The sequence below is a fragment of the Melospiza georgiana genome, chromosome 21 (assembly GCF_028018845.1).
Source record: "Melospiza georgiana isolate bMelGeo1 chromosome 21, bMelGeo1.pri, whole genome shotgun sequence".
Classification (NCBI taxonomy): Eukaryota; Metazoa; Chordata; class Aves; order Passeriformes; family Passerellidae; genus Melospiza; species Melospiza georgiana.
The window spans coordinates 651,080-676,657 of NC_080450.1; the positions used below are offsets into that span (position 1 = coordinate 651,080).

A 25,578-nucleotide genomic window follows, 5' to 3' on the forward strand; every position below is an offset into this window, starting at 1 on the left:
TGGCACGTCGGGAGGAGGCCGTTAATCAGCACGCACCAAAACATCCCTTTGCCCGTGGGGAACGGGAGGAAACTCTGCCAGCAGAGCCCAAGTTCCCTCCCTCGCTCAGAGCCCGGCTGAGCCCCTGCCCAGCTCCAGTCCTTTCCTGTGCCCTGCTGCCCTCCCGTGCCAGCACTCACAGGTGGGAGGAGGGAAAAGCCCCCGGGCCGAGCAGGGAGGAGGGAAGGTGGCACCAGGGCAGCTGGCACAGGGGCGGCTCCCGGCCGGGCTCAGCAGCAGCTGCCCCTGGCAGCGGGAGGGCAGGCAGGGACCCAGGAGCGGGGACAGAGCCAGGGGCTGGCTCCAGCTCCGGGAGGGACCCTCAGCCTCCCCTGAGGGCACTCTGGGCTGAGCCATGCACCAACAGGGATATCTCTCTCCATCCTGGGAAAAGGGAATCCCAGCCCTCGGCTGCGGGCACTGCCAAGCCCACAGAGGGTGCCCAGGGGTGCAGCAGCCCCTCAGGGATGGCACAGCCGCCCCAGCAGCTGCCAGCTGCACTCCAGAGCCAGGAGCACCACCAGCACGGTGCCCTTCTTTCTGCCAGGAGCAGCGTGGGGGCACAAACGCTGAGCTCTGTGCCTTCTGCCAGCAGGAGCAGCAGATGCCACCACAGCTGGCACTGCGCTGCCCTCACCTCGTGGCTCCCTGCCCAGGGAGGGCTGTGACTCCCCGGGGACACAAGGCCACAGCGGGGGCACATTGCTCCCAGGTCCTTGGGAAAGGCTGATTCATCCTGGCTGGAAGGAGCTGCAGCACCAGGCAGGGCAGAGGCAGTTCACCCACCCCAGCTGGGCACTGTGGCACATCTGGCTGCAGCTGTGCCTTCCCCATGCACAGCTGGGGCAGCACAGCTGCACCCCAGCCCCTGGTGGGGCACAGCAAACCCTCTGCTGGCAGCTCCAGCTGGGCTGGGGTCTCCAGAGAGCTGACCTGGAGCATCAGCACTGCAACAGCACAGGGGCTTTGGGGACACACACAACACCCACACACACGTGTGTGCCACCACTGCCTTAGCTGGGACCAGGGATCCCAGAGGATCCCAGAGCATGGAAACAGCTCAGCCCAGAAACATCTCCAGTCCTGGAGGTTCCCTGGTGTGGAAAGCAGAGGAGCTGAGCACAGACCAATCTCTCCCAGCTGAGATGCTGAAAAAAAAACTATCATCAAACTTGCCAAAATGTGCTCAATTACAAACCATGTGTAATGCTATTAGCTTAAAAAAAAAAAACAAGTCTCATCTTTCCCACATGGAGGTCCCCACCTGGAAGAGCAGCAGAAACCACCGAGCACAGAACTACAGGTGACAGGGACAGCCCTGCCAGTGACAGCCACATCACCAGAGCACCCCAGCAGGGCCAGGTGCCCACAGACCACGGTGGCCCCAGGGGGATAAGGGACCAGAGGAGCTCTCCGTGCTCCCCAGCACTGCGCAGCCAGGTCCATCCTGGAGCAGCTGAGGCTCACAGCCCGTGTGACAAAACACAGCAGCGACATCCTTGCAGGAGCAGGGAGGGAATCCCAGGACGAGCAGGAATGGTTCTGCTCATCAGCCGCAAGACTGATAGACTTGGGGGGTGGGGAGCACGCTTTGCATTTCCTTCCTTCTCCGTTGCAAAGGAACGGGGATTTGGGGTTGGATTTGAACTTCATCCAGAAGAAAATAATTTCGTTTGGAAAGGAAGCAGTCGGATTGCTGAACACACTCACCACGCACAACACCCCAGCCCCGAGCCCATCACAGCGAGGCAGCTGCCCACGGGCATCCTGCCACCCACCCTGGCACTGCTGGGGGCTGTGGTGCCACCAGGGCCCTGCGGGTGCCTGTGCCGAGGTTTCAGCTGAATTTGAGCCGGGCAGCGAGGAGCAGGGCAGCGGAGCTCAGTGCGTGCCACCGCGAGGCGAGTATTTATATCCTGGCCGCCGCAGCATCCCTTTGTAACGCACGGAGCCGTACAGGCAGCGCTGTCACTTCAGCCGTGTGTTACAAGTGTTTGATATGGAGATTTTGGCAGTGGGAATGGATGTACCTCGCTGAGAGGTTTATGTAAAATGACAGCTTCTGGAAAATGAAGCACTCAGATATAAAAAAAAAAAAAAAAGAAGAAAAGAAAAGTACAAACAAAAGGGAGGGAGGGGAGGCCTTCACTCCGAGAGGCCAAAGCATCTCTCCTCCCCGCTGGCCTCAGCAGCTCCCCCCCAGCACAGCAGCGACACAGCACGGACCCCAGCGGCCCGGCTGGGCTGGTTCAGCTCACACACCGGAGCTGCCCCCTTTCCATCCCATCCCATCCCATCCCTCCCCCTCCTCTCCCGTTTACAGGCTGTGGCTTTCATCGCGCTGCACGGGGGCGGGCGGAGGATGCCCGGGAGGAAAGCTGCTGTCAGGGGGCCGGGAACCGCTGCGACTGCTGCCCGGGACAGAGACACGGTACCGACAGTGCCGGGAACCGCTGCGACTGCGGCCTGGGACAGAGACAGGGACATGGCACCCACAGTGCCGGGAACCGCTGCGACTGCGGCCTGGGACAGGGACAGAGACACGGCACCAATAACGCCAGGAACCGCTGAGACTGCGGCCTGGGACCGGGACATGGCATCGACAGAGCTGGGAACGCGCTGCAACTGCTGCCTGGGACAGGGACACGGCACCCACAGATCCGGGCACTGCCTGGACCCCTCCCCAGGCGGGGACTGCAGGTGCCAACACTCCCGAGCCACACTGGGACGGGGGATGCGGCATCCACGGACCTGGTTCCCTGTAACCCTGCCATGCCAGGGGACGGTGCTGAGTTCCACCCCTACCAAAGAGTCAGCACTACTGGCAGACACTGCAGCAAGGGGAGCGGATGCAATCCCACCCCCAGACAGACCCAGACCTGTTTCCTGGGGAGTGGGGAGTGTTTGCTCCCTCACTGGCTCCCACCACTCACCTCACCCGATTCCACCGAGGCAGAGATAGGCACCCCAGCAGGGCCATCTCACCCAGCAAGGAACGTGCCAGCAGCACCCAGAGGCTGCACTCAGGCTCATCCTTCCAAAGGCACAGCCAGCTCCCTGCCTGGGCTTTACACCCTCCTCCAGCCCCGTGCCCAGCGGGGGGATCTGTGCCACGGCCGGGGTGGAAGCAATTCCTGCTGCAGCCATAATGATCCATAAAGAAGCTGACTTGTTTCTTACCTCTCTGAAATGAAGGATGGTGATTACCCTCCATCCCAGTCCACAAAGCCTAATCCAAATTGATGGCCTCCCAGAGATTGCTTCTCTTGCCTCTCACCAATCCAATACCCAGCTCCCCTACACACATCGACTCAGGAGCAGAACGTCAGCGTAATTCACGCAGGCTCGGGCTGGAAAGGCCATTTATCCTGCAGGAAAGGCTCCCGGACAAGACATTACATTAACAGCACGTTAGGGAGAGCTGGCAGTGCCAGCCCTGCTCCTCCAGGCCGCAGGCAGCAGGGCAGGAGCTGCTGCAGCCCCTGTCAGGGACCCCTGTGCCAGGTGTGGAGGAGCAGCAGAGCCGGGCACGGCTCCCGCTCGCTATAAATATCCTGGAGCAGGACTGACAACAAAGGCAGCAGCTGAGGCAGCACCGTGCACGCCAGCAGCACAGCACAGCCGCCCAGGGAGCTGCCCTGCCTGTCCCCACGCCCCCGGGGACCTGGGGGAAAACCCTGCGATGTCCCATCCTGGGCAGGACCCTGGCACACGTCTGTCTGTCCCCCTGGCACAGCGGGTCCTGGAGGAGCCCCAGCAGCAGGGCAGGCAGTGGGGGAGCCTCAGCCACGGGCCCAGGACACAAACCCTGGGGATGGCAGGGGCGTCCCTGGAGCACCAGGCTTGGGATCCACTTCACTGAGAGCCTCTGCTGACCTTGGGCAGCGCTGAGCAGGAGCCCCGGGGCCCCCGGCTGGGCACCGAGGGCACCCCCAGCCCGGCTGGGCACCGAGGGCTCCCCCAGCCCAGCTGGGCACCCCCGTGCCTGCCCTGCCTCTGCTGCCCTCATCTCATCGCGCTGCAGCGCAGGTGTGCGCGGGGCCCCGCGGGAGAGCCGGCTCTCTAATTGCACAGATAACAGCAAATGATGACAACAGACCACCGCGGGGACCGGCGGGGCCGCTGCCCTGGGCAGCCCTGGGGATGCGGCCGCGGAGAGAAAAACAGGAGAGAGAAGGAGGCAGGGAGGGAGGGGAGCGGGGTCTCTTCACCCACTGCCTGCTCCAGCCTTTCTTCATCCCCAGCACCGCACTCGCTGCTCCCTGCACACCCAGAGAGGCTCTATCCATCGAGATGGGCAGCAGGGAGGGAAATGCGCCCTGGGCAGGGTGAGGCCAAAGCCATGGCACCATCTGTCCTGGGGGGCACCCCTGGGAGCCCCCACCTGCATGTGCAGGGCACCCTGGGCACACAGCACCCACAGCCAGAGCAGGGCAGGGGTTCCACGGAGCCGGCACAGGGAGGGACGCCCATCCCGGCCCCGGCACGGCCCGCAGCCCCGGGGAATGTCTGCGGAGCAGCTGGCAGAGGCTGCCGAGCCGGGGGAGCCCTGACTCACCGGCTGCCATCGCTCCCCCCGCCGCAGGTGGGCGGCTGCGCCAGGAGCTGAGCGGGGATGCGCAGGGGGGGCTGCGGGAGGGGATCCCCCAGAACGAGGAAAACAAACCCAAACCCCGGCGATATTCACGGAGCCAGCACCGTGCCCGGCCGCCAGGCGGATCCCGAGCAAAGCAGGAGGATCCCAGCGCCGCTCCCGTCCCTCATCCTCCCCAAAATTCCTCTCGAACCAGATGTGCCCTCAGCGGCAGGCCGCGGTGCGTGCATGCGCAAGTGTTTTCATCCCAGCCTTTAAATGAGGTCTTTGCTGAGAATTTACAATTCCCTCATGGCCTCAATCTTGCAAAGATTGCTTTTTTAACACTGTTGGGCTTTAATTCTAATAAGCCTCCTCTTTATTACGGAACCAGGTCACATTGCCTTGACACGGCGAGAAAATCTTTCATCGGGAAGGAAAATGGAGACGGGAAAAGAGAACTCAAGGAAGGGAGGAGGAGGACGGGGACACAAGCGAAGAGCAGCGGCTGCCCCGATCCTCTGCGGGCCCAGGCGAGCGGCGGGCCGGGCCGGGCCGGGCCGGGCAGAGCCGGGCAGGGCAGAGCCGGGCCGGGCAGGGCAGGGCAGGGCAGAGCCGGGCAGAGCCGGGCAGGGCAGAGCCGGGCAGGGCAGAGCCGGGCAGGGCAGAGCCGGGCCGGGCAGGGCAGAGCCGGGCAGGGCAGGGCAGGGCAGAGCCGGGCCGGGCAGGGCAGGGCAGAGCCGGGCAGGGCAGAGCCGGGCCGGGCAGGGCAGGGCCGCCCCGCGGCGCCGCTCGCACAGGATTATTTCTGGTGCGGCTGCACTTCCCACGCAGCCTCCCACCCCGCGCTGCCGAAAGCGCCAGCAGGAGCAGGGGGAGAGCTTGACAAAACTTTGACAGAATGAGGACGGAGTCCAGCCCTGCCCGGACACGCGGCCAGCCCGGCGCACGGTGCCGGTACCGGGCGGGAGCCGCGGGGATGGGATCGGCGCAGCAGCGGCGCTGGGAACAGCCATCCCCGCTGCCCCTGGCGGCAGAGAGCTCAGCCCCGCAAGGCACGGTGCAGCGCAGCCTCACCTGGCCCTGCGACACCTGCTCAAGCGGCCACTGCCCCTGCTGGAGGCTCCAGCACCCCCAGCACTGAGCAGGTGCCTCCCTCCTCCCCATCCCCTGATGGGGTTTGCCCAGCTCAAGGCACATAATCACAAACCACCTCTGTCAGTGTCTCACATCATGGCCATCATCACAGAAACGGGCTGATCTCACACCCCACTGGGCTCCCTTGTGCCCACATCAGTCACCTGCCAGCGCTGGACTGGGGACAACTCATCTGGGACTCATTAAACCCCCTGGGCAGCGAGGCCCTGCCAGCCAAAGCACGGTGAGACGGGACTCAGGGCACTGGTTCCTGCTCCCAGTGCCCCCTGTGCCAGCTTTGTGTCACACAGTGGGAGCCCCCAGACTGTGCTGGGGCACAGCAGTGTGACCGTGGCACATTCCACGTCACCAGTGCCACCAGCAGAGCAGCCCCTTCCCCGCCTGCTCCAGACAAGGAGCTCTGGGACAGCCCAGGCTGAGCTGCAGCACACCCCCCAGCCCAAGCAGGAGCCTTCTGCAGGGTGGGCAAAGGGACAGGCTCCACAGCCCGGGGAGGCAGCGGGGGAAGGCCGCGGCTGCTCCAAATGGAGATGTTTAATTCCCAACACTGGCAGCTGCACTCAAGGCAGGAGAGGCAGGGAAGCCATGCACAGGGGTAACCATGGCAACTTCACGGAAGTTAAATAAAAACTTCTTTAAAAAAAGCTAACGAGGTCCCTGAATCATGCTTTATCAGCTGTGTTGCTATAAAGATCGAGATCCAGCCAGCTCAGGATTCCTAATTACTCCTGCAATATACTGGAGAGAGCTTTATTTAAAAAAAAACCCTGGCTATGCACGGAACAATTTGGGCCTCTCTCCACGCTGGGATTGGCACAGCCCGTGAAGCACCTCCCCAGATGGATCTGCTGCTCTGAGCCTTCCCAGCCTGCCTGGGGGGCTCAGGGGGCTGCACCCCATGCCCTGTTCCTGTGGAGGGACACAGGGAGAGCCCCACCAGTGCTGCTGCCACACCCTGCTGCTCACAGCCCCCCCGGCACAGGGAATGTTGTCCAGCATCTCCCACCAGCCTGCATGCTAAACACCTGCACAGGAGCATCCCACGCACCCACCTGGGGCTGCATCCAGCTCTGGTGCCCGCAGCAGGGGCTGCCCATGGCTCCCCTGGCACAGGGGATGTTCTCCAGCATCACTCACCTCTCCTGAATGCTGAACACCTGCACAGGAGCCCTGCAGCCCTGAGCCCGCCAGACAGGGACTGAGGCATCAGGCAGGGACACCCTGAGCTCAGGGATCACCATGCCAGGGCCAGAGAGCAGCCCAGGCAGTGCCCACCCCAGCAGGCCCCATCCCTAGGGCACAGAGCTGCCATCGCTGCCCACGAGCCAAAGCACAGACCCCGAGAGCTCCCCAAAGCAAAGCCCTTTTCCTGCAAAACAGGCTCCTGGAGAAGCCCAGTGAGGCCTGCAGAGTGAACAGACCCTGCCAGCCCACAGACAGACTGTGCTGCAGCACACCCACACCCCAACAGCCCCCACCCACCAGTGATGGCCTCAGCACTGTCTGGGAAATCCCACCAAAGCCCATTTCCATCACCAGAGGCTGCTGGAGGTGCCAGCAGAGCCAAAGGTTTGCCAGCAGTGACCAGGGATCCCCCAAACCCATGGGCACAGCACAGCAATGACCAGGGACCCCCAAACCCACGAGCACAGCAATGACCAGGGACCCCCAAACCCATGAGCACAGCAATGACCAGGGACCCCCAAACCCACGGGCACAGCACAGCAATGACCAGGAACCCCCAAACCCACGAGCACAGCAATGACCAGGAACCCCCCAAACCCATGGGCACAGCAATGACCAGGGACCCCCAAACCCACGGGCACAGCAATGACCAGGGACCCCCAAACCCATGGGCACAGCACAGCAATGACCAGGGACCCCCAAACCCATGAGCACAGCACAGCAGTGACCAGGGAACCCCCCAAACCCACGGGCACAGCACAGCAATGACCAGGGACCCCCAAACCCACGAGCACAGCAATGACCAGGGACCCCCAAACCCATGAGCACAGCAGTGACCAGGGAACCCCCCAAACCCATGGGCACAGCACAGCAATGACCAGGGACCCCCAAACCCATGAGCACAGCACAGCAGTGACCAGGGAACCCCCCAAACCCACGGGCACAGCACAGCAATGACCAGGGACCCCCCAAACCCACGGGCACAGCAATGACCAGGGACCCCCAAACCCACGAGCACAGCAATGACCAGGGACCCCCAAACCCACGAGCACAGCAATGACCAGGGACCCCAAACCCACGGGCACAGCAATGACCAGGGACCCCCAAACCCATGGGCACAGCAATGACCAGGGACCCCAAACCCACGGGCACAGCAGTGACCAGGGAACCCCCCAAACCCATGGGCACAGCACAGCAATGACCAGGGACCCCCAAACCCACGAGCACAGCAGTGCCATCACCCCCAGCTGTCCCCACACATCCTGAGCCCCAGAGAACTCAGGGGCACCGACCCCAAAACCACCACGCTGAGCCAAAGCACGCCAGGCTCTCTGCTAAGGAGAGGGCTGCACCATGAGCAGCTTTAGAGGGTTATTTGAGTCTTGATTTTCACAGCTTATGGTAAGAGTAAGTGAATTACAAGTATTATTTACTATATTTTTAAACTCGTTTAATTTAAGCTGATTCTGAATGGAAATTAGAATCCAATTAAAATGTGGGGGGAATGTCAGCGTTTTGAAGCAGATTATTAAGCAAAGCTACATTAAACATGTTGGAAGCATAAATATTGGCGAACAAGTTCTATATTTACAAGAGGATTTATTCCGCTAAGAAGTATCATCCATGGCCCAGGAACTGAGGAACCCGTTATCAAGGTCAAGATTTTATCAGCAGGTCTCAGATTCTCACATCTGTGTTTCACCCAGGGCTTGATTAAGAGTTTAGAAGCCTGGAAAACTCTCCCTTTTGCTCCAGCTCCTGCTTTAGAATTAATTGTTTATTGATCCAACAGGAGGAAAATATTCTCTCTTGCTGCAGAGGAGCTGCCTGGAGCTGAGCCTGTTGTCAAAAGCTGTTTTATCACTTCCATAAATTCCAGCTGTGGCGACTTCCCCAGCTCCAACCGCCCTGTTTGTGCACACACCCTCACAGATCCCCCTGGTAATTCTGGCAGGGCGCAGCTCCCAGGCCATGCCCACGTTCCCACCTCCAGGAGCCCCCAGACCCACCGGGCTGCCCAGAGGGAGCAGTGGCTCCATCCCAAACCCACCCGTGCAGGTTCTCTTGTGTAAATCCCATTGCACCCCCAGCTCCTGCCAGGGCAGTGCCGAGTGCCACAGGGGCCCAGGTAGGAGAGGAGGGAACCTGCTGGGGCCTGGCAACCCCCATCCTCATCCTCATCTTCATCCTCATCCCAGCATCTCGCACCTCCCACAGCAGCACCAGCCCAGACTCCAGAAAAGCCTTTTTTTGCTTTTTTCTCCCTCCAGGTAGAAAAGCATCCTGGAGGGGAAATGAAGCAACCTGGCAGGGTCCATGGGAATGTGCACTTCCTTCCACCTCTGGGAAAACCAACAGCAAAACACTAGGGAAAAAATCAGCTTTTCCCAGCCAGGAAAGCCTGTGGATGCCCTTCCTCCCACTCAGGATCCATCCCCTCAGCCCCCGAACCCACCAGGTGAGAAGGGTGGCAGCAGGAGGGGACACATCCACAGTAGGTAATGGAACAGCAAAAGGGATCCTGGGCTCCTGTGCGTGTTTTTACCCATTAGAAATTCAATTTTGTCTCGTTAGGAAGAGCCAAGGATGCCTGGAGCATCTGCATGCGAGCAGAGCAAAGGGGAGAGCTGCCTCAGACTGCTTTATCAGGGTGCAAAACAACTGGAACCTCAGTAACCAACAAGATGACAGACTCTGCTTCCTCATCTGGTACACCCCAGCCTGTCAATTAATCTGCAGGAACACACATCCCAAAATACCTCCAACAATTCCAGCAGAAAGCACTGGAACAGCACCAACAGCAGCCTGGACAGCGAGAGGAGGAGGAGGAGGAAGGAGAAGCTGCTGTCAGCAGCCCCGAGCAGCCCAGCCCAGGCAGGGATGGAGCACTCCCATGGGACAGCTCTGGCATCAGCAGCCCCCTGGTGATGCCCAAGGAGCTCCAGGCTCAGCTCCACGCCTGCAGCACCTCCATCCCAACCTCCCCACCTTGCCCCGACCCAAACCTGCCCCCTGCTCCCCTTTCCCTGCCACAGCCCTTGGAAAGGAGCAGATCGGCCAGCAGGGCTCATTACCCGCTGAGCTCTCACCCCAAAAGGCTGTAAATTAAAAGAGAACTCAAATAAATTACGGAACTTCCCTCACGCCTTTTATTATCTCAATAACCTTCAGAGGGATTTATCCACCGTCAGCTGAGCAGCCAGAGCTGCGCCGACAAACCAAGGCGAGGAACGCACGGCTGAGGACCCTCACACCCCAAAGCAGGAATGTGGCCCGAGCTGCTGCTGCAGAGGGCACTGGGGGGACCCTCAGCCCCCCAGGGCCTGAGCACAGCTGGGTAAGCCCCACCAGGGACCCTCAGCCCCCCAGGGCCTGAGCACAGCTGGGTGAGCCCCACCAGGGACCCTCAGCCCCAGTGCCCGAGCACAGCTGGCACAAGCCCCACCAGTGCTGGGGAGGTTCCCCTCAGCCACGGGGGCACCAGAACTCAACTGTCCCATCCTGGTGGCACAGAGGAACCCAGCAGGGCAGGGCAGGGTGGCAAAGCAGCAGCAGTGGAGGGACAGCTCTGCCACCAGCACAGCCTGCCTGGGATGTCATCCTGGTAATTCAGAACGACGTGTTCTGGTGATGGGAGATGGAGAAACAGGGAAAGGGAAAATCCCCAGCCCGTGTCACAGAGGGGCTGTGTGAGTAGGGCACACTGCTGGCCAAGGCTGCAAGAGGGGGTTTTCCAAAGAGGGCATCACAGACAGCAAGATATGTATTCTAGAACATCCTAAAGCCTCCCAGGCTGCCCAGGAGCAGCAGGACAGGACAGGAGAGGCACTCCACAGCCCTGTCACCAAGCACGGTGTGCCCAGCAGAGATGCCAGCCTCGCACCAAGGAGGCTCCCAGGGAGGTGCCTGTCGTTAACTCCTGTCATTAGCAGCTCCCTCGGCACCTCAGCCCTGCAGTGCTGTCCCCACACCGTGCCCACACTGCCAGGGAGGAGCAGGAGCTGCCGCTGCCAGCCTGGACCTTCCCAGCCCCTCCATCCCCAAAAGCAGAGATTCACACACTGCTGTGGCTGTGTGCCCTGTGCCAGGGCTGTCTGCCATGCCAACACAGACCACTCCAAAGGAGGTAGGGGGAAATAAAAACTCCTCAGGATTTTCTGTGAACCAACAATCAGAGCCTCAGCACCTCTCCCCAGAGCCAGGAACGAGCTGCGACCAACAGCCAGGCCCAGGCAGCCCTGCCAGCCCCAGCCACTGCAATCAGCCCTCCCTGAAAATTAGCAACTCCGGGCTCCTTCTCCATCTGTTAGCCAGAAAAAACAGCTTAATTTCTCGCTTTGTGAGGCTCTATCAAGCCTCAACCATTTTAGCCTGGAAACAGGAAGCTGTTTGGGAAGCAGAGTGCCTTCATCTCTGCACTGTACCCAGCACGGCCAGGCCTGCAGCTCGGGGTATGAGCAGACTGCAAAGAGCACCGGGCAGCAGGATGCACCCCAAAACCCTGAGAGCTGAACCACAGGCCCTGGACATCCCGGAGAACGACGGGCACATCAGAAGGGAAAATGAACAGGGTACTGATCAATGGTGAGCTATGCCCACCCCGGGCACAACACGGCACCCAGAGCTGCCCGGCCCCAGCGCCAGGCATCGCTGGAGGCAGCGAGCGAGTGCCAAAGCCTCACCAAAAGCAGCCGAAAATAGCTGGGATTGTTAATGTCACGCTCACTGGAGTGAGAAGCTGAGAAATCCCCGCTCCCCCCATCCCTCCGCCTGCACACACGAGCGCTGCCAACGCCTTGCCAGGCTGCTGCCCCAGCCCCGGGCACTGCCCGTGCCCCACAGCGCGGCTCTTTGCCCCAGGTGTGCCCCGAGGCCCCGGGGGTGACGCTGCAGGGGATGCTGTGAGCGCTGAGCAGCTCCTGGCACGCACAGCTCCAGGGACCAGGGAACGGCTGGAGAACGGCACCGGGCACTGCCACGCGGGTAACGGCACCGGGCGGTCACACGCACCGCACACGAACCCCACGGCACCCCCGAGGGGCCCTGGCCACGCACCCGCCCCTCCCGGAGCACGAGCCCCGCACGTACCTGCACAGGAGCCCGTCCTGCAGCGCAACGCCCGGAGCCCGGCAGGAATTCAGGAGAAGAACGGCCCAGGGAAAGCGGCCTCGCCTGCCTGGCTCTGCCCCACAACTGACCCAGAACCTTCTCTTGTGCCTCCTTTATCCAGACTCCACCTCACCCAACTTTCCTACAAATTACCTTCACCTGGGGCGGCGGTGACCGTTAGCGCCACGTTATTGTTTGCAGCTGTGGCTAATTAAGGGCCATAACGAACCCTTAGCACAAACTTAACGGGGCCCCCGGCACATCGCGCGTCCGCCCCTCGACCGGGCCGGCTCAGCCACGAACCCTCACGGGCACCGCGGCACCGGGTCCCGGAGCGCAGCGGGGACCGCCCGGTGCCGGGGTTGGCGCCGCCAGCCCGGCCTCCCCCGCTCCTTCGGGAGCCGCCGCCAGCCTCCCCCGGGATGCGCCGGGGCAGCGCCGCCCGCTGCGGCTCCCTCCGGTGGGCATCCCTCCCCGGAGCCGCCCCGCTGCCCTCCCCGGTGCCGCCGCCCCCGGTAACTCACGCGCTCAGACGGCCCCGCCGCGGCGGCGCAGGGCGGCCGCGGGTCCCCGCCCGCCGAGCGGCATCTCCCGGCGGCGGCTCGGGCTCTCGGCGCTGCCTCGGGCTCTCCGGGCTCCGCGCTCCCCGGGCTGCGCTCCCCGGGCCGCCTCGGGCTCTCGGCGCTGCGCTCACCGGGCCGCCTCGCACGCGGCTGCGCCCGCGCCACCGGAGCCACCGAGCGCGCGCGCCCGCCCCCGGCCCCGCCCCGCGGCTGCCGCCCCCCGCCCGGGCTCCCCTCCCTCCCTCCATCCCTCTGCGGGGAGACCCGGGCGGGATGGGGGGCTCGGGACCCTCTGCCCGCTCCGCACACGCTCCCGCCGCTGCGCCACGAAAGGAGCCGCGTTTTGTCCGTTTCTGCCCCCAAACCGAGCCTCCAGCACGGAGCGGGCTGCCCGGGGCTTCCTCCCGATCCTCCCCGTCCTCAGCAGCACCGGCACCGCGGGTGGCGAGGAGCAAAGACCCCCGGACAAGCCGGAGCAGGGACACCGATTCCATGGCTGTGCATGCACCGGGACACCGGGTGGGACGCCCGGGCACTGGGAGGGATGCCCGGGCACTGGGAGGGATGCCCGGGCACCGGCTGGGATACCCGGACACTGAAAAGGATACCCGGGCACCGAGAGGGATGCCCAGGCTCGCGTCAGCCCCTGGCAGGACGGAGCAGGAAAGGGATTTCCAATCCTCACTGCAAACACCGGGAAACGCGAGGCGGTGCCGGGAGCCCGCAGGATGCGGCTCCGGAGCATCCCCCAGACTCCCCACAGCGCCGTGCGCGTCTCGGCCCCTTACCCTTCCTTCCCTTTCGGTCCCACTGGGGATCTCCGGAGCGATGCGGGCATTCCCAGCGCCGCTGGAAGCTTCCCGGGTGTTATGCAAGAGCAGAGCTCTGGCATTCGCGGCTCTCTCGCTCTCGGCTGCTCATCGCCTCCCCTGGGGAGCCGGCGGAGCGGGCAGAGCTGCGCTACGGTACCGAGCTGTCCGCGGGGCTGCTCTGCCCCTTCCCGGGCTCGCTTCCATCGCGGGCAGAGCCGGGAGCCGCTCTGGCAGCCAAACCCCCCCAAACCCCCCGAATCCCACGGGCCGTGGGGTGGCACAGGGCCGTCACAGTGACCTGCTCCTGCTGGCGCTCCGGGAAGGGGCTCAGCGCTTTTTCTCCGCTCAGACGATTTATTTGTGGTTCCCAATAGTTAAAACTGTGGTGAAGCTCCCCAAGCTCTATTTCCTGAGAAATATCTGGAATGTCTACAGCCTGCTTGAGCAGGAAGTTATCTCCTACGAGTTTAGCACAGGGTGATCTCTGACACTTTCCCAGGTTCCTGCAGAGCCCCCCAAACCAGGCACTGCTCCCCGTTCCCTCCCGAGGCCCTGGAGCCCACTCTGGAGAAAACCACCAGGATTGTGAGCAGCCACCACGTGAGTGAGCACCGTGAGCACCCGGGCTGCGCCTCACCCATGCCCACATCTATTTTGTATGATCCGCGGGTATTTTTAGCCCTCGGGGCCGCGGCAGCCTTGTTCTCCCGACAAAGGCAGCCAGGCCCGCTCCCTGCTCTGCCCCGCTGTGCCGCTTCCTCACGCTTCACTGAGGCTGAAGATGCTTTAGGCAGCACATTTGGAGAGCGAGGAGCGGCGAATGCGGGAGAGCTCAGCTCTGCAAACCTTCCCGGCATCCCGAGCCCCGGAGCCGGGTCCTGCTGGCTGCCATCCCATCCCATCCCTCCCACCCATCCGTTCCTGGAAGCGCACACCGCTTGTGTGGAGCACACCGAGCGGAGCGGGCTCCGGTGCCGGCATTGCTGAACAACCCACCGGAACGGAACAGGCCCCAGCACCGGTACCGGCACAGGGTACCGGGCGGGAAGCACCGCGGAACCACCGGGGAACCCTCCGGGGATCGGAGGGAGGGGAGTCCTCCCGGCCTGGGAGAGGAGGAGGAGGAGGAGGAGCAGGCGGGAGATAATGGCTGAGGATGCACGGAGCGGCAGCGGAGGGAAGAGCAGGCGCTGGAAACGGCACCAGGCAGCAAACCCTGCAAGGCTGTGTGTGAACCGCGGGAACGAGCATCACTCTGGGAAAAAGATGGCTTTCCTTTTTCCTTAGCCGATTTCACAGCCTATTGGCCATCAGGGCCTTCATTCGGAGGCAGTCAGAGCTGTTTAAATTACTGCTGCGGGGATCTGTTCCATCTTTAAGGAAGAGGAGGTTTTCCTCAGAGCTGTGGCTGCAGCACAGAGATGACAGGACCCAGCGTGGCTCCATCTGGGCTTTTCCCTGGACACGGCTGCTGGAATGCAGAGCCCCACAGCTCTGGGGATCCCTCGGGCCCCAGGGCTGAGCACCGTGCCCCAGCCAGGCAGCCGGTCCTGGAATCTCCTGCACAAGGCCACAGAGGCCACTCAGCCCCAGGGAGAGACACGAGACAATGAGCAACAGCCCCCACATCCCCCCACGGCTCTCAGGGACCCCCAGGTTTGAGGCGCCCAAAGGGTGCCCAGCCCCTCCCCAGGGCTCTGCCCAGATGGGGAGGTTTGCAGCGGGCACAGCCCTGGCACAGCCCTGGCAGCCCGAGCCTGGGCCTGCCAAGAGCTCCCCCACCAGTGCCTGTCCCCCCAGCGGGCCGGGGGCACGGTGCCAGCTGGAGCTGCCCCCAGAGAGCTGCCCCGGGTACCTGCAGCACCCCCGGCCGCAGTGGGGAGGCTGGGATGGCACGGCAGAACCCGGGGCTGTTTCCTGGCAGGTGTCAGATGCCCTGACCCAAAAAAGCCAAAGCGGAACGTGCAATCCCAGCGAGGCGCTGGGCGGACACACTCAGACTGCAAAGCACCGTGGGAGGAGCAGGGAGAGCCATGCTGATGGGCTCTGCAATAACGCTGTTTTAAACACAATTTCCGATAGATTTTATAGCTAAGTTATGTAACGTAATGAGCAAATCTACAATGCAATTGTCACTGCACATTAACAGCGAAATCCTGAGCCTCTATTACACTAACAAACTTATTAAATCAGTGAACACTGCGCTGCATCAGTCAATTATTGAAACAATGCCAAGATCGGGAGAACAATCTGATATCCATTACAGGGAGCAGGAGCAGGGATGTGACCGGGGCTGCCCGCAGCGCTGCGTGCTTTAGAGCGTTCCACGGATGCACGGTACCCTGGCCACCTCACCTGCCGGCTTTCCACAGCTCCCCAGGGAGGGAGGGAAGGAGCCAGAGCCAGTCCCGTGCTCCACCCCAGGTCCCTGCCGAGACAGGAGCAGGGAGGGGAAAGCGCTGCTGGGGCTGGGGTTGCCCTGATGGCAAGGGAGGGGGCTGCGGCACCAGCGGCACTCGGGGATATAAACCACCCTGCAGAGGCAGAGAAAGCCTTGGGAAAGCGAGGGGCACACGGCAGGGGTGCTGCCAGCACTCAGACACTGCTGCCCCCTCCCAGGCACTGCCTTGGGCCCCATCGCTGCACCGATCCCAAAGCCTCATCCCCGTGTGCCCACCCTGAGCCCCCTCCCAGAGCAGCCAAAGCTTCATCCCTGCCCACCCATCCCGAGTCCCCTCCCAAAGCCTCATCCCCGTGTGCCCACCCTGAGCCCCCTCCCAAAGCCTCATCCCCGTGTGCCCACCCTGAGCCCCCTCCCAAAGCCTCATCCTTGTGTGCCCACCCTGAGCCCCCTCCCAGAGCATCCCTGGAGCAGCAGGGGATGCTGCATGACCAGGACCCAGCTCCCACCTCGCTGCCCCTCTCCAGGGCGCTGGCAGCACCAGAGCAGGCAGCTCTGTGCCCACGTGAGCTCATCCCTGGCTCCAGGGCTGCAGCCACCCGCTGCCACACAGATTGCCAGGGCAGGGCACTGCTCCAGCCCCAGGAAGGGGCACGAGAAGGCTGGCAGGGGATTGGCCCTGCAGACCCCCGGCTCTCACATCCCCCTGGACCCTGTGAAACGCCATCAACGCCAAAGTGACATCCTCAGGAGGCTGTTAAATGTGAAATAGGGTGAGCCTGGGGAAACCTGCGAAGATGTCCATGCAAACACCTCAGCAGAGTGTGCCTTGCACCTCGGTGAAGTGATTTGACACAGCACTAATTATGCAAATTAATCATCAGTAAATTAGATGCTTGGTTATTTATTTATTTTGCATTCTGCGCCGCAGCCCAGCAGGAGCGGCACCCGGAGAGAGGAGCAGCTCCGCTCCGGCTGGGAAGGAATGTTTGGTAACATGTTGCATGATCTGGCCTCCCCACATTCCTTCTCAGATGAAATTTGGAATTGATTTGCCGGTATCACACCGCTCCCAGCCCTCAATATGTCATGGCAGCTAATGAACCGTGCCACAGACACATTTATAACCCACTATTAGCTGCTTCCATCGCAAAGAGATTTTTTTTTCCCCTCTTTGCTCTGATGTTCTAAGATTTGCAAAAACAAACCAAACATCACACACACAGAAAAAAAACCCAATCACCAGCAACACCAGAATCACCACAGCAAACACGTCCTGAAAGTGAGCTACTTGTGTGATTCCCATCTTCGCTCCTGAACCCAGCTCTCAGGCTACAGAAAAGGCCCTGGACAATGACCCAAAATCGCCCTGATTTTGCCCAGGCTCCTTCCCAGCCCTGCTCCCTCCAGGCAGAGCAGAGAGAAAGGGGCTTCCAGCTCCAGCCCCCTCCTCACAGCAGCAGCTGGAGCTGGGACCCGGCTCCAGAGGGGGAGCAGGAGGCGATGCTGGGGACAGAACGGGACAGGCCCAGGAACATTCCCCTTCCTCCCCTTCCCTCGGAGCCTCACCACTCTATCGGGGGAGCAAGAGCTAATTCAATTTACCGGGATCACTGAGGAGGAAATTATTTAATATTCTGCACGGAATTTCATATCTGAGAGCAGGAACTGCCCTGTTCCATCAGAGATCTGCTCCTCCCAAACACTCAGCTTTACTTTTGGGGGCCGTGGGCCGCCAGGGACGGGCAGGGACGGGGCAGGGACAGCGCTCCCGGAGCCAGGAGAAACGAACAGCAGAGAGCCACGGGTGCTCCCCATGGAAGGGACAGCAGCCTCCCGAGGGGCTCTGTGCCTGCTCCCAGGGAGGATCCTCCCATTGCCATGCACCCTGCATTCCACAGGAGCTGCTGCTCCTCACACATCCCCAGGGACCCTCGGCTGCCGGCCTGGCACTGCCACCCAGTGACCTGGCACTGCCACCCGGTGCCACTTCTGAGCCCCCCAGTTGGCTCCTCGACCCAAAGAGGAGCCTGGATTGGGCACAGCAGGATCAGGGAGAGCAGAATTTTACCACGGAGAACCTTCCCCTTGGCTGTGGTGCTGCTCACCTGGATCAGCAGCAGGATCTGCAGGAAGATGCCAGCACTGAGTGTTCCCCAGGGTGTGCCACTCCCCAGGCTGGTGCTGCAGGTCCCTGTGACTGTCCCAGGGGTGGGCACACCCCCTTGGCACAAAACCAGCATCTCTGTGGTGGAGCAAGAGCCACCAAAGCTGGGCTCCCCAGCCAAGGATGTGCCAGCCGTGTGTGGAGACCCCCAGCTCCAGCCCCTCTGCCCTGGGGATGTCTCCTTCCCCTCACACACACACAGAAGCGATGATAAGCAGCAATAATTTTGCTTCTGTATTTGTGTCACCAAAACTTCCAGCTAATTCCTGTAGCTGCCAGCATGGAGGCACTAATACCTCTGTGAAAGACAAAGCAATTATTTCTAAACATAGCTTGTTCCTTGCATTGTCACCACCCCAGCCACCCAACCCCTGGGCTGCTGTTAGCATCTTCCTCTAACTAGCAGGGGAGGAAAAAAGGAATGTTTTTCCCCAAAAACACATCCCTGCTCCTGGCCAGGTGACAGACACCCCATGCCTGACCCAGACAGAGGCACAGTCGCTGTGCTCTGGTGTCTCAGCTGGATGGAGACACCGTGTCTGCCGCAGGACCAGACCTCGTTATGCTGTGGGTCTGCTCTCCAGGCATTAAAGCGAGCCATAAAATGACAAGTGAGGTGAAATAAGGGATGGGAGCGGCAGGGAGAATGCAAATGGTAGCATTGGCACAAGCACAGCACCATCCAAGCGCCCGTCCCCAGTGCTCAGCACCCGGGAGGGGACACAGCCAGTGCGTGGGGGTCCCTGCTCTGGCTGCTTCCCATTCCATCCTCCACATCCCACCCTGCCCAGAGCTGCCCAGGCTCCTCCATCCCCAGCTGCCACACCTGGGCAGTGGCAGGGATGCTCCGGAGCCACCCACCCCAGGAGCTGTCCCAGGTGTGTCACACCTGCAGCGCCCAGGGGAGGGGAGCCCGGAGCAGCCCTGAGCCCAGGACAGGGACAGCTCCCCGGGAACTGCCCTTAAAAATATTTCCATCACACTTCATAGCCAACCTGCGGTACCACCTCCAGTAATTAACCGCTACATTTTAATTAAACATTGATTAGCAACTAATTAGTCTAATGATTAGTCACCTGAAGGAGACAAAGCAAAATACTGGGGCTGCCAAGATAGGAGCAGGAGAAGGCAAATGATGAAAGATGAGAGGCAGCTGAAATTCCTCCCCTGCTTCCCTCTGGGCCAAACACTTCCTCACGGCTCGGCCCTTCACAATGAAGCTTCGAGGTGAATTTTTCTAATTGTGGCAATTCTGCCAGAATCTCAAGTGAGTGGTGGGGAGGAGACTGAGTTATTTAATCTTTCCCGTCAGATCGCAGGTTGTTAATGTGGCTAAAGAGCCTCTCCCCGTCACGGTAACAAAGTCAAGGGAGACTTTTGTGCCTTCAGTCCTGCAGTGTTCCGAGGGGATCCCAGAGAGCAGAGGCCCCTGGGCCCAGCACTGCATCCCCTGCACCCTTCAGAGCCCAGCACTGCCTGTCCCGGTCCCGCCCGGGCTGCTGTCCCCTGCCTGTGGCCTGTGGGATAATGCTCTTTACCTCCATCACAGCCCTCAGAGCCCCAGCACTGCCTGACCCGGTCCCGCCCGGGCTGCTGTCCCTGCCTGTGGGATAATGCTCTTTACCTCCATCACAGCCCTCAGAGCCCAGCACTGCCTGTCCCGGTCCCGCCCGGGCTGCTGTCCCTGCCTGTGGGATAATGCTCTTTACCTCCATCACAGCCCTCAGAGCCCAGCACTGCCTGTCCCGGTCCCGCCCGGGCTGCTGTGGGATAATGCTCTTTACCTCCATCACAGCCCTCAGAGCCCCAGCACCGCCTGTCCCGGTCCCGCCCGGGCTGCTGTCCCCTGCCTGTGGCCTGTGGGATAATGCTCTTTACCTCCACCACAGCCCTCAGAGCCCCAGCACTGCCTGTCCCGGTCCCGCCCGGGCTGCTGTGGGATAATGCTCTTTACCTCCATCACAGCCCTCAGAGCCCAGCACTGCCTGTCGCTGTCGCGCCCTGCCCGCTGGCGGGGCTCCCATCCCTCCGCCCCTCCCCACAGAAGCGCCGCTGCCACACGGCGTGCAGGGCCGTGTCAGAGCCAGCCCAGCGGGGCCGGGCACCCCCGGATGCCAGGGCCGGGCAGAGCCCTCGGTGGCAGCGGCAGGGCACGGCACAGCTCCCTCCCCTCCGGGATCCGGGCCGGGCATCCGCGGGCACTGCCCGCACCCGGGCACATCCCGGTGCCACCCTGGGACCCGCAGGTGCCCGCAGGCTGCGGGCAGCCCGAGAACCCCCCCGAGCCCTCTGCAGGACATCGGCTCACCCCACAGCGGCCCCCGGGCTCCCAGCCCCGCGCGGACACGGCGCTGCGCTCACGGGAGCCGGAGAGCCCGAGCGCTCCCGTTCAGCCCCGAGCCCCGCACGGGCTCCGGCGCCGTCCCCGCAGCCCGCTCCGCACCGGGGCGGCGCTGGATGCGATGTTTGTTATTGCACTGGTCCCTTCTGTGCGATAATCCTGTTCACCCCCATCACTCGTGCCTCAGCAAAGCGCTCTGGCTGCGCGTTATGAAAGCGCTCCCGGCGCGCTCCCCCGGCTCCCTCCTCTCCCCAGCATCGCCGGCATCCCCGCAGCCCCTGCCCTCCCTCCCTGCCCCTTCTCTTCGCTCTCCTGCCCGTCCGAGCCCCGCCGGGTCTCTCATCCCGCCCCTGCCCATCTGCAGCTCCTCCCGGGGGAAGGCGAAGCGATAACGCCGCAGTTATCACTGGGGTGCTGATAGCCCAGCCCGGACCGGACCCCCGGGAAGGCCACGGCTCGGCGGTGCTGCCCGAGGAGCCCATCGGCATCTCCCCCTGCCCCGGCACGGGAAAAGCCCCCAGGGAGGTCACCCGACAGCAGGATGGGGTCAGGCTCGCAGGGAATAACGCAGGGCAGGAACCACGAACGTGCAGCCCGGCCCGGCCAGGCAGCAGCCCCCGAGCCCCGGGGAGCCGCACGGGGCTGCGAGAAGGGTTAAACCAAACCCTCCGGCCGCGCCTCGCTGCCAGGGCTGCGGGACATCGATCGCCTCGCACGGCTCCTCACCCTGCGATCGCTACAATCGATGGGGTCGGGCCAGGGGGAGGCGGCTGATGGATACCGACACCTTCCTCCCGCTCCTCCTCCTCCTCGCGATGGGAACGGCCCCGCCGGGGAGCGCCCAGAGCTCCCGTTGGGGCTCCCCCAGAGCTCCTGTTGGGGCTCCCCTGGCTCCCCCAGAGCTCCCGTTGGGGCTCCCCCAGAGCTCCTCTTGGGCTCCCCCGGCTCCCCCAGAGCTCCTCTTGGGGCTCCCCTGGCTCCCCCAGAGCTCCTCTTGGGGCTCCCCTGGCTCCCCCAGAGCTCCCCTGGCTCTCCCAGAGCTCCTCTTGGGGCTCCCCTGGCCCCCCAGAGCTCCCCTGGCTCCCCCAGAGCTCCTCTTGGGCTCCCCTGGCTCCCCCAGCCCCTCGGAGCAGGAGGCAGAGCAGCAGCAGCAGGCAGGGGCTGCCCTGGCAGCAGGGCTGGGGCTCTGCTGCTGGGCACGGTCTCACTGGGGACCGGCACACCTGGGCACGGCCCGGAGATGCCCAGAGAGAGCCCCTGCCCTCCTGTCCTGCCCTGCCCAGGTGAGGAGCCCCAGCAGCTCCGACCCCGCAGCCTCAGCCAGCTGCAGGCAGCAGGAGGGGCAGCGGCTCTGGCTGTTTCATGCTTCCACAAAGCAATCTGCTCCTTGGACTCCTCTGTTCCTCCCTCTTATGCAACTGCACAAAATGTAGAGGAAAACAATCCCCTGGATGCTAATTTATCCGAGGAGCTCGAGCGGCTTTGCACGAGGCAGCACTTTCAGCAGGAAAAAAAAACACAGGGAACAGCCATGCCTGAAAGGCTGCTCCTGAAACGTGCCCTGCCCTCGGGGACCCTGCCCTGCCCAGCTCCCACAGGGGTGCCTGCCCACATTTCTGCTTCCTACATCCATCCTTACACCCCTGCCTGCATCCCTGCATCCATCCTGCACCCCTGCCTGCACCCCTGCCTGCATCCCTGCCTCACCCCTGTGCTGGCTGGGCAGGCTCTGCTCACCCCCTGGAGCTGGTGGGATCTAGGATCAATCAGGATCAGCCAGGATCAATCCTCACAGCTGCCCTGGGGCTCAGTGCCCCGAGGTGCCAATGCTCAGGGATGCAGAGCCAGCCCAGCTTGGCACAGAGCTCCCGCTCACCTGGGGGCCCCTCAGGGTACCTGCAGCACCCAGGGCAGCAGCACTGAGGGCAGCTGGGCAGTGCCCCCAACACACAGCCCCCAGTGCCAGGGCACCTCTGACAGTCACAGCTTTCACGGTGCAAACCAAGGGTTTAGAGCAGCCGAGGCAGGGATTGATTTCTTGCTTTGCTTTAAGTGCAGCTAATGTAATAGGTAATTTATTTAAATTGATAGCACGGAGAAAAACTTGGTTTTCCTCTCCTCTGAAAGGATTCCGCCGTGTTGGGTGACCCAGGTGAGCTGCAGAGCTGGGCTGAGGGTCCTGACACCTCCCAGTAGCTGCCTGCAGCAGCTTGTCATATTTTTCAATTCATTACAGCCATTTTAGCAAACAACCACTATGGATTTTTTGTTACAACAGCTCCTTCTGTTAGTTGTGTGCGAGCTGGTAGCTGCCTTCACCACTCACAGCAAAGCTTTCCCCCCAGGAAGGGGTCAGGGAACCCCACAACCCCCGGGGAGCAGGGACACAGGGTGAGGGGTTCCCCCATGCAGGCAGCCCAGCCCAGGGGCTCGTCCTGCATTGCAGCCCTTTGGGGACGTGCCAGGGGATGCTCAGAGTGCCTGGCATGGGCACAGCAGGCATGGAGGGGAGAGAGGAGCAGCCCTGGGTGTGAGTGAGGCCCTGACACCTCTGGGGATCACCCTGGGTGCTCCCCACAGGATCCCACTGCTGCTCAGCCCTGCAGGTGCTGCCACGGCCACCGCACCGCGCTGATTGCGCGATGGGGAGCATCGCAAATGCAACTTGTTGCCTCTTTCCCAGAGTAATTAATTTCATCTGTATTGAACAAATGACATAATTTGAGGATTTCTGGGTTATGGATTAAGTAAAGACCAGATGAGAGCATCCTCATTGGCTCGGAGATTAATTAACAGTGTGAAGTGAAGCGAGCTCTCTGCTCTGCTCTCCTGTGGCTGCAGTTTCAATCCACCTGCCCCGTCCTGTCCTGCCGTGGGAGCAGCACTGCCATCCACCGGGGCAGGAGCTCTGGCCAGCACTGCTTCCCACACCAGGGCACGGGGGAACGCCAAGGAACAGAGCCACACTTGGTGTTTCCTCCTCAAGGCCTCCTGCTCCCGCCTGGCTGAGCACGCTGTGATCCATCCCCCCCGTGCCCAGATCCATCTCCCTCTCCTGCCCTGCTCCATCTCCTCCTCCTGGGGCACAGGCCCAGCCAAAGATCTCCCTGTACACCCCTTCAGCTCCACAGAAGATTTCTGTGTGGGGCCAGGCAAACGGGGTTTGGTGCAGCTTTTATTCATGAGCCAGGCGTTTATTTAACGTGCCTTGCAATGCAGGATCTTTGATCCAGAGCAGCACCTAATTAATTATTTTTCCCTTCTTCTGCACCATCCCCTCACCGAGGCCCCGAACAGAAACGCTCCCTTCCAATGACTCTGCATAATGAGATGCCTTTGGACTCCAGCAAATTTGCTCAGTTTTATGGAGTATTATATGAAAACGCTGTGAAATTAAGTTCCGTCTCTGCTATCGCGCCGTGGCCATCAGGGCGCTTTCATGTGCGGCGCTGGGAGGGAGGGAAGGGAAAGGGAGAGAGGGAGTCCCGGCTGGGGGAACGGGAGAGCAGGGAGAGGGAGCAGCCGCGCAGTGAGGATGACACGGTGCAGGGCCACACCGGCACGTAACGAAGCAAACAAGAAAGAGATGCAGATGAGGAGGGCTGCGAGCAAAGGACCTGGAACTGGAGCGGCAGCAGGCAGGAGGCTCCGGCAGCGGGGAGGATGGCGAGGACAGACAGGAGGGAGCCCTTCCTCCTGAATTCCCTCTGTGAACTGCTCCAGGAGCCACACTCGGGACAGGAGAAGGCAAATGCCGCCATCCTGGGGCGCACAGGAGGCTCCCCAAGGGGAGCTGACTCTCGCCCAGCACACCTCTGTCTCTGCCTGCCCTTTCTCCTCCTCCCCAGCAGCTCCTTTCCCAAGCCAGCTCCGGCACTGCCTGCTGGTCCCTTCCGTTCTCTCTCCTCATCTCCTCCACTCCCGCCCCCTCCTCTCTTCATCACCCCAGCATCTACCCCAGAGCGAGCTATTTTCTCCCTTGGCAACTTTATAACCCGTCTCCTTGCCTGACAGCAATTAAGGAGCTGCTTCACTTCCAATCCCATGGCCCATAAACATCGGGAAAAGAAAATGTTACACAGAGGCAAACAATCAGATCTGCACACAGATGTACTCTCACACACACACACGTGTGCAGACAGATGGGGACAAATGGGGGACACGGGGAAAAGCTGGGGGGCACAGCTGAGCCCCTGTGCACAATCTGGAGACCTCACAGGGGCTGCAGCCCCCAAAAGCACAGCAGAGGGGAGAGATTTCATAATGCAGGGGAAGGAGAGAGGCACAATCCACCTCTGGGGCTCCCCGGCCCCCCATGCCCAGGGCTGCCTTTCACTCTGCTCCCCCTCGCAGCTCCGGAATAAAACGGCCAAAACACACACACAAAAAAAAAAAAAAAAAAAAAAAAAAAAAAAAAAAAAGAAAAAAGAGGCAGCTCACCCCCACTGTGATGGATGGGATTTTTTGGTGCCTGACAGCCCCTGAGCCTCTGGGGACCAGCACTGATAAATCACAGCTTTCAGTTTGCCGTGAACATCTTCACTGCCCCAGCCTGGCCGGCCACTGGCACGGCAGAGCACGGCCCTGGCACTGCAAAGCACAGCTCTGGCATGGCCCTGGGTGGGGGCAGCAGGGCTGCCTCCCGAGAGCCGCTCCCATCCCGACTCTGCTGCACGGAGCCCTGGGCTCCCCAATTCCCAGACAAGCTGTGCCGGCTCGGGAGCTCCGTGCTGTGCTGGAATGTGCTCCTGAGGAATCCCGGGATCAGCAGGCACCGCCCGGGCTCAGCAACACCGGCACAGAGCAAACCCAGCCTGGATAAACTGAGCTCCATCAACATCAGCACAGAGCAAACCCAGCCCAGATAAACTGAGCTCCATCAACACAGAGCAAACCCAGCCTGGATAAACTGAGCTCCATCAACATCGGCACAGAGCAAACCCAGCCCGGATAAACTGAGCTCCATCAACATCGGCACAGAGCAAATCCAGCCCAGATAAACTGAGCTCCATCAACACAGAGCAAATCCAGCCCAGATAAACTGAGCTCCATCAACACAGAGCAAATCCAGCCCAGATAAACTGAGCTCCATCAACATCAGCACAGAGCAAACCCAGCCCGGATAAACTGAGCTCCATCAACATCGGCACAGAGCAAACCCAGCCCAGATAAACTGAGCTCCATCCCGGAGCTGAAGCACAAACTGAGAAAGCAGCAAGCAGTTAGCAAG

At 61.7% G+C, this 25,578-nt stretch overlaps 1 protein-coding gene across 10 annotated transcripts in view; it reads right to left on the reverse strand.

Moving 5' to 3' along the window:
- RBFOX3 (RNA binding fox-1 homolog 3) overlaps positions 1–25,578 on the reverse strand; it is a 127,593-nt gene that overhangs the window by 83,444 nt on the left and 18,571 nt on the right. The window contains exon 1 of one of the 10 annotated variants that reach the window (XM_058039039.1): positions 13,416–13,519. The exons of 7 other annotated variants lie outside the window; for them this stretch is intronic. The gene's annotated coding sequence lies outside the window, so the exon portion shown is untranslated. Of the gene's footprint in view, positions 1–12,043; positions 12,380–12,588; positions 12,660–13,415; positions 13,520–25,578 lie in introns of those variants that run through there. 2 more of the 10 variants (XM_058039037.1, XM_058039038.1) reach the window with 2 other exon arrangements.